Source organism: Pinus tabuliformis, chromosome X (assembly GCF_031772625.1).
Source record: "Pinus tabuliformis cultivar Carrire ecotype Pingquan chromosome X, CPIR1, whole genome shotgun sequence".
Taxonomy (NCBI): domain Eukaryota; kingdom Viridiplantae; phylum Streptophyta; class Pinopsida; order Pinales; family Pinaceae; genus Pinus; species Pinus tabuliformis.
In genome coordinates this window covers 1,618,007,947-1,618,019,548 of record NC_142308.1, presented here as the reverse complement: position 1 = coordinate 1,618,019,548, position 11,602 = coordinate 1,618,007,947, and positions in this window count along the sequence as shown.

Sequence of the window (11,602 nt, the reverse complement as noted above, 5' to 3'; positions counted from 1 at the left end):
ATTTAATTCAGTTTAACTGAGTTCAATTCAGTTAAACTAGTTCTAACTGTTAGAGGAACTAGTGAGAGGTCAAGTGAATTAAATTGGATTTAATTCACATACAATGATCAATTAGATAACTAATAATTAACTCAAAAATAACCCATGCATGTCAGTTCAGAGGAAGACCCATTTCAGATTAGAGTTCAGGGACAATGTACTATCAATTGTAAAATCATCTAAATTAAACTGATGGTGCATGCAATCAGTAGAAGGCCTATGGATGGATTGCACAGTTACTAGTGAGTAATTTCCTAATTAAATATGGGCTAATTCCCAAGGGGACAACGCAAAGAAGTAGGAGCTTGGTACGAAGAATATTTGGCTAAGTATTGACTTGAGCTCGTTTTTACTTGTGTAGAGATTGTTCGGGTTGAAAAAACATTGTATTTTCTTCTCAGATCTTCTAGTCAATTCAATATATAGATAGCAGGGTTTTTGGCTGTTGTTTTCCCCATAAAAATATTGTGTTATGTGCGATTGAATTTCTTTCTTTTCTAGTTCGTGATTTCATCGATCAATTTTTGTTCCCACTGATGAGTAGAGTAGATTCGAGCCAATTGTTTTAGCTTATCACAATCTGCAGTTTCAATCTAAAATAAAAATCTACATGACTCTCTATAGTTAAGAATCTTGTGAAATGTTTCTTTTAAATGTATATATGCTTAACTTATATATTAATTCCTTTTTTATCATCAACAATAATCACTATTATTTTAAATAAAGTTATAATTTAGTTAAGTTTAATGATTTTTTAAATTCTAGCAACTTCACATGTATGATGAAGTAAGTGTTCTGATGCTTATTAGTCCCTTCCAAGAGAAGACTCTAGTAATCAATTTGTTTGTTGACCATTATTAGTTTAACATTGACCAATGCAAGTTATAATTGAATTTAGGCTTCTATGATCCATATCATGAAAAATAAGAAAAGTTTCTGTAAAAATCACATCATCAGAGTTTTGTGGACGAGTTTCGAACCATCCAGTGGGTCATCATTAGGACAAGATGAAGAACCAGATCTTGGCATCAACTTAAATATATGAAGAGATTTTTTTTAGTCGTTATAATATAATGGTTAGATTTGACTAAATAAATAATATTTTAAATTTTCAAAACTCCCATGGATGATAGAATCTATCATATTTGTGATACTAAGAGAGTGGAAGATGAAAAACATTTCCTTTTAGATTGCCTGGTTCTTACTCACATCTACTCCCAATTCCCTAACATCTTCCACACTTCCAATCTTCTTGACTTATTAAGTCAGCCCAACTATAGCGATTTTTTTTTTTTTTGAGGTCTGGTAGACCGCATTGGTCTTAGTGGATGTTAATCATCATCATCATCATCAATGTTGAATTAAAGAAAATAATTTATCAAAAGGAAAATTTTAATGAAATGAATATCTAAAAATAAAAATAATATTAAGGTCAAAACCTAAATAATAAAAAAAATAAAACAATTAAAAAAATAAATATAATAATATAATAAAATAAAAATAATATCTTGGTCAAACTTTAAAAATCAAAACAATTAATTCCAAAAACTTAAAAATAAATAAATATTAAATGGTGAAACTTAAATAAAAATATTTGGGTCAAACCTAAATAATCAAAACATTAAAATAAAAACAATATTTGGGTCAAACTTAAATAATCGAAACAATTAATTCTAAAAAGTTAAAAATAAATAAAAATAATAAATAGTCAAACTTAAAAAAATTCATAATAAATAAAATAAAGAAAGAAAATTTATAATAATAATAAATTAATTAAATTAGTAACTATATAAATAAACCAATAATGAAAAAAAAAGTAATTAATCATCTATATAAAAATAAAAATAAATAAATAATAAAAATTAAGAGAATATATATATATAAACTTAAGAGGAAATGGCAAGGATCCAACAACTAGTGCCATCATTTTTTTTTTAGAGGCCAAGCAAGTTGAATAGAGACTATGGCTTGAAATATAGTAGTTGTTGGATCCCTGACATTTCTTCTTAAGTTTTTGTTATATATATATATATATATATATATATATATATATATATATATATATATATATATAGATATAGTCTCTTAATTTATATTATTTATTTATTTGTATTTTTATCTTGACTACTAATAAATGATTAATTACTTTATTTTCTTCATTATTGGTTTATTTATCTAGTTAATGAAATAAAGAATCTACAAGGAGAGATTTGTGCATTATTGTGAAGAATGAAAAATGAATAATATATAAATAATGAATTAATTAATATTATAAAAATTTGTCTCGATTAGAAAGAGCGGGTGGGGTAATCTTCAATCACGATGAACTAAGAAAGATTTATTTCACTTGGGGGTTGGGCACTCTAACAAACAATCAAGCAAACTATCTAGCTCTTTGGAAAGGATTAGAGTTAGCTATCAATAGGTATATAAAGAAAAAATTGTTGGCCGTTGAAGATCCAATGCTTGTAATAAGACAAGTCACCAAAATAATGCTTGGGGAAGGATCTTCCCACACCACAATATTGAGACGGATAACCTTACAGCTATAGAAATTTGAGTTATAATTCTACCATATCTACAAGGATTTGAATGTATAAGCGGACAACCTAGCCAATAAAGTAGAAATGAAAAGGCTGGGAATAATGGAACTAAATCAATCCTAAATAATATTTTCTCATTCTGATGAGTAATATAAAAAAGAATTTGATTTGGAAAAATGGTCAATTTGGCCATTAATTTAGTAAGGAAATCAACAAAGCCAATTTTTTGTAAATGTTTTTTAAATATGCCTTGTTTTTAGGATTTTCTTCTAGAGTTTATGGTAGATTTCAATATAGAATTGTAGTCAAGAGAATCCACAGAGGCAAGAAAAAACTATTATAGATATATTATAATAGTGAAGTATCTCGAACACTGAAAATGTAAAAAGTTCTACTTGGAAATACAATTCCTACTTGTCTCGGTTGTGACTCTTTTTATGTAAAGGAGTATGTTCCTATTCCTTGGGAGTTGTTAAGATCTAGATGTTTCCTAGATTGGTGCGTGGTTGAGATATTCTATCAACCAAGTGATTGTGTGTCCAAGTTAGTTTACCTATCTTGAGACAAAACTTCATGTATATATGTAATATGATCAATGTAAGTTTAATGTGCATTATTAAAATTTAAGTCGGTATCAGAGCTAATAGAAAATGACAAAACAACATATATGGTTTCACAACTAGTTGTCCCCTGCGCCTCTCAACTTGAACATGTGGTAGGAAGATCCTTGATCCATGGATCCAGAGGCTTCCCAATAGAGTACACGATAAACCCAATCTTCCTCGACATCTTTTTCCTAGTAGTCGCACCGCCTCCAAGTAGATCAATGTTGTGTGGGATGCTTATGAGGCCACCAAGAATGTTCACAGGGTTTGTATTCTCATCGAATGGAATGGGTTCAAGAACCTAGATTACAGTAACATCTATGAGAATATGGAGAAACTCGCCTTCGTATTTGATGGTCACAACCTCTGCATATGAAGCAAAACCCAGACACGGATCTACATGGAAATGGGACTTAGAATGGGAATATCTTAATCAGGTATGAAGGCATCTTGTTTTTCTCTTCTCGAATGTTCAACGAACATGTCATATCTGGTTCCAACCCCTTGACATCGACTAGAGAAGTCCATAGTTTTTCTCACACTCGGCTCTTTACACGCTACTCCACAATGTTCACCTCTACAGGATTGCATATCCGCATCCACATTAGGATCAAATGCAATACACCCGGTCAAACGATGGGCATGAGAAGGCGCATCACTGCTCCAATATCAGGTGCATCCAGAATGTCATGTATGTGCCTGGGATTAAAACAAATTTTATCTCTATATCCATGATTACAGATTAGAAGTTAAAGGTATAATTGTTTTACTATGCTGTAAAGGATTTGTTGGATCATCAGAAACCAGTTCCATCAGGAGTAAGAGTTGGAGGCCTATATAATTTGAATGTTACAAGCATGCCACATGAAGATTTAACTTCAAAAACTATGACAACAGAGAATATTTAGCATGAAAGGTTTGGTCACATCAAACTTCATGATTTATTGTTGGTGCAGAAACAAGGTATGGTTGATGGACTTCCTATTTTAAGAAATGAACATATTGATTGTGAAGGTTGTGCACTTTGAAAAATGCACAGGGATGAATTTACCTCTAACTTAAATAGGAGAAAGAAAGATATACTTGAACTTGTTGATACTGATATTTTTGGACCTATGCAGACAAGGTCCTTAGGTGGAGGTTACTATTTTTTTATATTTATTGATGACTAGACAAGGTATACCTAGGTATACTTTCTTAGAAGGAAAGGTGATCATTTCGAGTACTTTAAATAATTTAGAAATATGGTTGAAAAGCAGATAGGGAAATTCATTGAAATCCTCCGCTCATATCAAGGGGGAGAAAATTGGGTTGGAGACTTCATCAAATATTACAAAGATCATCAAATACTACAACAGTTTATAGTACCCCACACACCAAAACAGAATGGGGTTGCAGAAAGAAAGAACAAAACTTTGGTGGAGTGTGCATGTAGCATGATGAAAGGTAAGAACCTATCTAATGGTTTTTGGGCAGAAGCAATTAGTACTGCAGTTTACTTAAAGAATAGAAGTCCAACTAGGTGTCTTGACATCAAGACTCCATTTGAGGCTTTGTATGGTTTCAAACCTGCAGTCCATCACATGAGAGTAATTGGTATCAGAACCCATTTGGGCCTGACCCTTGGCCCCTTCTGGGTCTAGGGAAATAAATAATTTGGTTTTGGTTTTGGTTTGTCCATTTATTTAGGCCGAGTTTGGCGAAGTGTAGACAATTGTTTCCACTGTTTAGAGTTCTTTTTTTGACTATGATGTTGCAGAGTGATGGAGTTCTTACTAGAGCATGGGCAAAGGTGTATTGGAGCAACAATACTCCTGCTCGCACCCATCGTTTAACCGGGTGTATTTCATTTGACCCTGGTGTGGATGTTGGTATGCGATCCTATTGAGGTGAGAAATGTGGAGCAGTGTGTAAAGAATCAACTGTGGAAAAATTATGGACTTCTCTAGTCGATGTCAAGGGGTTGGAACCAGATATGACATGTTGGTTGAGATTTCGAGAAGAGAAAAACAATCTACCATCATACCTAATCCATATATTCATTTCCAAGTCCCATTTCCATGTAGATCCATGTTTGGGTTTTTCTTCATGTGCAAAGGTTGCGCCCATCGAATATGAAGGAGGGTTTCTCCATATTCTCATAGATATTACCATAATCTAGGCTCTTGAACCAATCCCTTTAAGTGAGAATGCAGACCCCATGAAAATTCTTAGTGGCCTCATTAGAATCCCACACAACACTGATCTGCTTGGAGGCGGTGCAACTACTAGGAAAAATATGTTGAAGAAGATTGGGTTTATTGTGTACTAATTTGGGAAGCCTCTAAATCCATGGATCAAGGATCTTCCTTCCGCACGTTCAAGTTGAGAGGCACAAGGGATTACTGGTTGTGAAACCGAATATGTTATTTTGTCATTTTATATTAGCTCTGGTTGATGAATCTGAAAAGATCTGACAATCTCATATTAGCAGCAATATCATTGTTCATTTTCTTCTTTGTCCTAAATAGGGGCCACACACGTAGTCTACAGAAGATGGAATTGATCATCCTAGTGGTCCTTCGGAGAAGAAGATTACCATGTGTGTTTAGTCAAACTCAAATTCAAGTGCATACCTTGTTTGATATTCGTAACCAGAATAATGAATATGGAGAGGAATATTCCCCCTCTTTTGTTCGTTTCTAATATGATGAGGTGCCTTAACGTTCAAATTTGAAATCCAAGGGGTAGAGTTTGAATCCAATGGTAGTCAAAGTTGGAAACAATCACAGAGACTTTGTGATCAATGGTATTTGCGATTTTAAAGATTTGTACCAATCTGTAAAATATCTTGATTGCGTGGATGGATGAATAACATGAAACTCCATAGGCAAAATTAATTACTATTTCAGTTTTTTAAATTGGTATGAAAAATTTGAAGATGCTCGAGCTGCACATAATCTAAATGGGAAGCTAGAAATTATTGGTTGAATCATAAAGGTGTTGGCAGTGTTTGATCAAGTTGGAATGTAGGAGTTTGGGTTCAATGTTGTTGATTTTAATAAGAAGTATGTTGTGTCATGGTATTTCGAGTTTGTATTGAAGTGAAATTGGTCTGACCAACTATTGTCACAATTCTGAGTGTGTGTTGGAACTGGTCATTCCAACAATACACAAATTTCCAGAATATGATGAAGACATGACACATAAGCTAGCATTAGAGGAGTTGCATCAAATATTAAAGGATGATGGACAGCTAAATTGAAAGTTTGTTTGAGTTTGTGGAATAGACTCATGATGATGGTCTATTACATGTCACATACATTTATTAGTAAGCAAGTCTAGGATGTTTTGTAGTGGTGTTTGTAAAGTATGTACCTAGTAACTACATGAGTTGGAGTGTGTAACGTAATCCTGATGAGGCATGTCTACTCCCATGAAGTTTATGGTAATCTTAAAACCACTTTGTAATTGTAGGTTTGTGGTCATCCAAAAACCACTTGGGAATTTCAGGTTTGTGGTAAGCTAGACACCACGTGTGAGAGTGAAGTGGATAGGGATTCCTGTAGGCATGGTTTATGGTCAGCCGACAAAACCTTCAGCATGGTTGAGGGTGAGCCGAGAAACCCATGAGCATGGTTATGTGATCCAAGTTGATATTGGTGGCCACTTGCCTATTCCACTTGGACCCTCACCATTTTTCTATCATTTTTTTTCATTTTCCTTAATTGTAGCACAATTTACTATTTTTGGCAGCTTGTCGGGTCCTGAAATTCTGGAGCCATTTTGATGCCCTAAACGACGTTTTTTTTTGGCAATATTCCTTTGGGGTATTTTAGTGAAATCACGTTTTCAGTTGTAGTCCTCAGAGAGATTTTTCCAACGAGGTATCATGCACATCAAACGAAGATAATATGACCAAGTTACGACCCAGGGAAGTTAGCTATCGATCTAACCCCAACGGGGTCCATAAACTCTTAGTGTTACATCTCCTTGGGTTAGGGTTTTGATTGTATAGGGTTTTCTCTTATTGTTCAATAATAAAAAGGCCCTTGAGCCTCATTGTAACACAGTTCAGAGGCATGTAGCCACCGCATCTCTACTCATTGATAAGCTACCATCGCCTGAGTTAGTCTCATTTCCATTCTATTTGTATGGATATTTCATTATTTGATATTAATGAAAGGAAGTGTTATTTCTATTGCATCTCTGTATTTATGGTTATATCTGTAATTTTTTTTGTTCTTGTTTAAATTCAGATCAGTGGTATTAGAGCGGTCTGCTCTTTCTCTATTTTTCTTTGCATGTCCCCAATGAGGTCGCGATATAAGGAGTTAGGGCTAGAACTGGTCAAACCTTTGCAAGACCAGCCTCATAAATCCTGACAGCCTCCCATGGGGGAAGAAAAGAAAGACGAGGGAGAAGGATATCCCATCAAAATATTGCTCAAGGAGGCCCTCGAGAAAAAAAGGAACACGATGATGGATAACTTTTCCCAGCTCCTTCAATGGTTGCCCACTAGCGACGCATCCACATCCAACAACCACTCTGGATGCTCCACACCTTTTAAGGTACAAGTAAACTTTGACATTCCCATATTTGAGGGCCAAATAGATGTAGACGCCATAGATAAATGGTTGAATCTACTAGAAGGATATTTTTTTGTTCATGATTTTTCCTGTTGGGAAAATATTACTTTTGCGCTTCTCAAAGTTTCCCCCCACATCAAGGACTAGCAGGAAACGTATTGTGAGGAGAAGGATGAAAGTAAGACCTCACTATTTTCAGTTGCTCCCACTTGGAATTCATTCTGGGACACCATTAAGGAGTAGTACTACCCTGTAAGGAGCTACGAGGAAAAAATAGATTAAGTGGACCACGTTGCGGCAAGGAAGGGGTCAAGATGTGCTAGAGTTTACCAATGTTTTTCAAACCCTTCACACGAAGTTGGATATCAAGGATTCTGAGAAAAATTTGGTACTCAAGTACCGCAGCTACCTACATAGATACATCCAGGATGAGATGGAGTTCCTAAACATCTCCTCACTCGGCACGGTGTACCGATATGCCGTCAAGATCAAGCAGAAGTTTAAATAGAAGAAGCGAGACTTTGGATCTGTGAATTTGAGCAAGGGAAATGCACCCCAAAACCGCAGAAAAAAGGACAAATCCAAGGCGGGACAACCCAGGAGCACCCACCAAGACCACAAGAAAAGGACAACACTGCGAAGCTAAAAAGGAACAGGGAAAGTGGTGTGCGTTCCATAAGCAATCACTAGTGGCTGAGCTTAAGGCTTCAAAATCAGATGCATGTTCTGACCCTGAGTCAGAACCCGACGATGGTAATGACAAAGGGAAGTAGATTATTGATGTGGAGCACAAAGCCACTGTCACCACCACAAAGATCCAGAAGGAGGAACCCAAATATCCAAAGCAGGAGGAGCATCTCTTCCACTCCCAGATGTGGTTAAAAGGGTTCCCCACTATAGTTCACTATCGACAGCAGGAGCCAAAAGAACCTCATTGCAACAGAGGTTGTGAAGTGGCTAGGTTTACTGACCACAACATACCCAAAACCGTACACCATCGGGTGGCTTCACCAAGGATGGGATTTGTGCATGAGCCAACAATGTCGCCTTCCATACAGCATCAATCCCTTCACAAATGAGGTATTATGTGGCATTGCTTCCCTTGATGTTTGTGATGTATTATTAGGCCAACCATACTTTGGAAGCGGCATGTTGTGTATGAGTCAAGGCCTCACGTTGTTATTGTTACATTGGGAAATAAGTTGTATAGGATAATGAAGATAGCACCGCCTACCGCCATCTCTTTGGTTACTTCAAAACAATGCAATAAGCTCGTTTACAAAACTGTGAAATTTGTTTTCCTGATGATACGCCCTCAAGGAAAGAAGAAGACGGTGGCCACAACCTCCAGAAAGGGCCCCTCCGCACGACAACAACAGATGGACAAGGTCGTGGAGGAATATAAGGACATCTTCACCTCCCCCGTAGGGGTGCCTCTGCACTGTCAGGTCAAGCACTCCATCGATTTGACCGCAGGTGCGTCGTTACCCAATGGACCAATCTATCTGCACTCTATCTAGAAAATGATGAAATTAAGAGGCAAATTCAAGAGCTACCACAAAAAGGTCACATTCGGTTGAGTTCATCGCTCTGTGGGAGCCCAATCATGTTGGTATAGAAGAAGGATGGGACTTGGAGACTATGTATTGACTATCTGGTGCTAAACAAGATCATTTTCCGGAATAAGTACCTGATCCCATAGGTTGATGACCTTCTGGACCAATTCAAGGTGGCAAAATATTTCAGCAATATTGACTTGAAGTTTGGATATAAGCAGGTACCAATCGAACCCTCCGATGTGTGGAAGACTGCCTTCAAAGCCAAGGAGGGCCTTTTCGAATGGTTGGTTATGCCTTTCGAGTTGATGAATCCTCCTACAAACTTCATGAGGCTAATCGATGGCATCTTGCATCCATTCACCAACTTATTTGTAGTGGTATACTTGGATGACATCCTGATCTTCAGCCGGGAAGAGCACCTCCACCACATCCACCAGGTTCTCTAAACACTGCACAAAACACACGTTGTGTGCCAATTTGGAGAAATTCACTTTTTCCATTACCCAGTTTCAGTATCTGGGATACATTATTGATGAACGGGGGTGCATGTGGATCCAACCAAGATCCAAGTCATTCAGGATTGGTCATCCCCAACCACTCTGACAGAGCTCCGCAGCTTTCTGGGTCTTGCCAATTTCTACCGTATGTTTGTGTTGGGGTTCTCTGATATCACTTGGCCCTTGAGTCAAGTCACCAAAGGAGGAAGGAAAGAAATTCCTTTTGGTCTGAATCTCAACATAAGGCATTCACAGAGTTGAAACATCACCTCTGTTGTGCACCAATGCTCACATTACCAGACTTGCAACAACCATTTGAGATCAAGATAGATGCCTCTGACTATGCTATTGGGGAATTCCTTACTCAACATGGGCATCCAATGTAACAGTGAGACACTTTCAGGCACAGTCCTGAAGTATCCCACTTATGACAAAGAGATGTATTCCATTGTGCAGGCCTATCGACAATGGAAGCATTACATTTTGGGGAAGGAAATGATCATCCACACAGACCACTAACCCCTATAGTTCATACAGATGCAAGGGAAGTTATAGAATGATCTCCATCAGAAGTGGTCCACATGCCTACAATAGTTCCATTTGAGTATCAAGTACAAGAAGGGAAGCACAAATAATGTTGCAGACTGCCTCATCCAACCACCAATCATGGCGTTAACCACCGTGCTCAACTCTTGTGGGCACGAGACTTCTAATTGGCCACTTCTCTACCAAAAAGACCCAGAATTCGGCCACACATACCATACACTCTTGGATGGTCAGCAAGTTCCAGATTTTCATCTCCAGGATGCTCTGTTATGCTGCCTGGGACACCTTTGTGTTCCTGCAAGCGAGCATGTGAAGATGATTTTGGAAGCGCATTACAGTTGAGCGGTTGCAAATTTTGGGGTCAAGAAAACAGTGGCAGTACTGCAGAAGTATTTCTGTTGGCCAAATCTTTGACAAGATGTCAGGAAGTACATCAAATCCTGCACTACCTACGCCATTGCCAAACCCACCATCAAAAAGCAAGGTCTCTATACTCCGCTACCTACCCCTAGTCGACCTTGGGAATCCATCTCCATGGATTACATGTCATGCCTTCCTTCTACTAAGCATGAAATCAACTATATTTTTGTGGTCATCGACAGATTCGCGAAGATCGCTAGTATGGCGACATGGAAGAAGAGTATCACAGCAGAAGCCACTGCTAAAATCTTCTTTGAATGAGTGTGGGTACATTTTGGGATCCTGTTAGTGTCAGTATTTGAAGCCTTCCACCAACGATCAAACATGCTCTTACAAAGTGGTCTTAGGGTGTCAAAGTCAAATTTTGTCATTTCAGTGAGTTTTCAAGTAAAATTTGATCACTAGGTATTAAGTCTAGGATTTGTTTTCACTCCTTCCAAAGCTTTCCAAGTATCGGTCCATGTCACCATTCATCTGAGCGTACCATCATTCAAAAATTTGTCATCATCATTTCAGGTTCCAATGGGTCATTTTACATCTTTTTCGTGCTTCAATCATACTTGGGTAAGGCTCATTTCCCTCTCCTAGGGTTTTGAAGGTAATTTTTCTTGGATGGTCAAATCATCAACAAAACTTGTATCCTAATGTTCATATACCTTCCCCTATCCTTAATATACCTTCGTAAGCACTTCCCATCATTGATATCCCTCAAATTCATCATTTTCCCACAAACCCTAGCTTATTGCTACAATTTGACAATTTTCTAGGCTAGGCATGTGCTTTGCCCTTTTGGACCCCTTCCCCTCACTCAATATTTGAAATTCC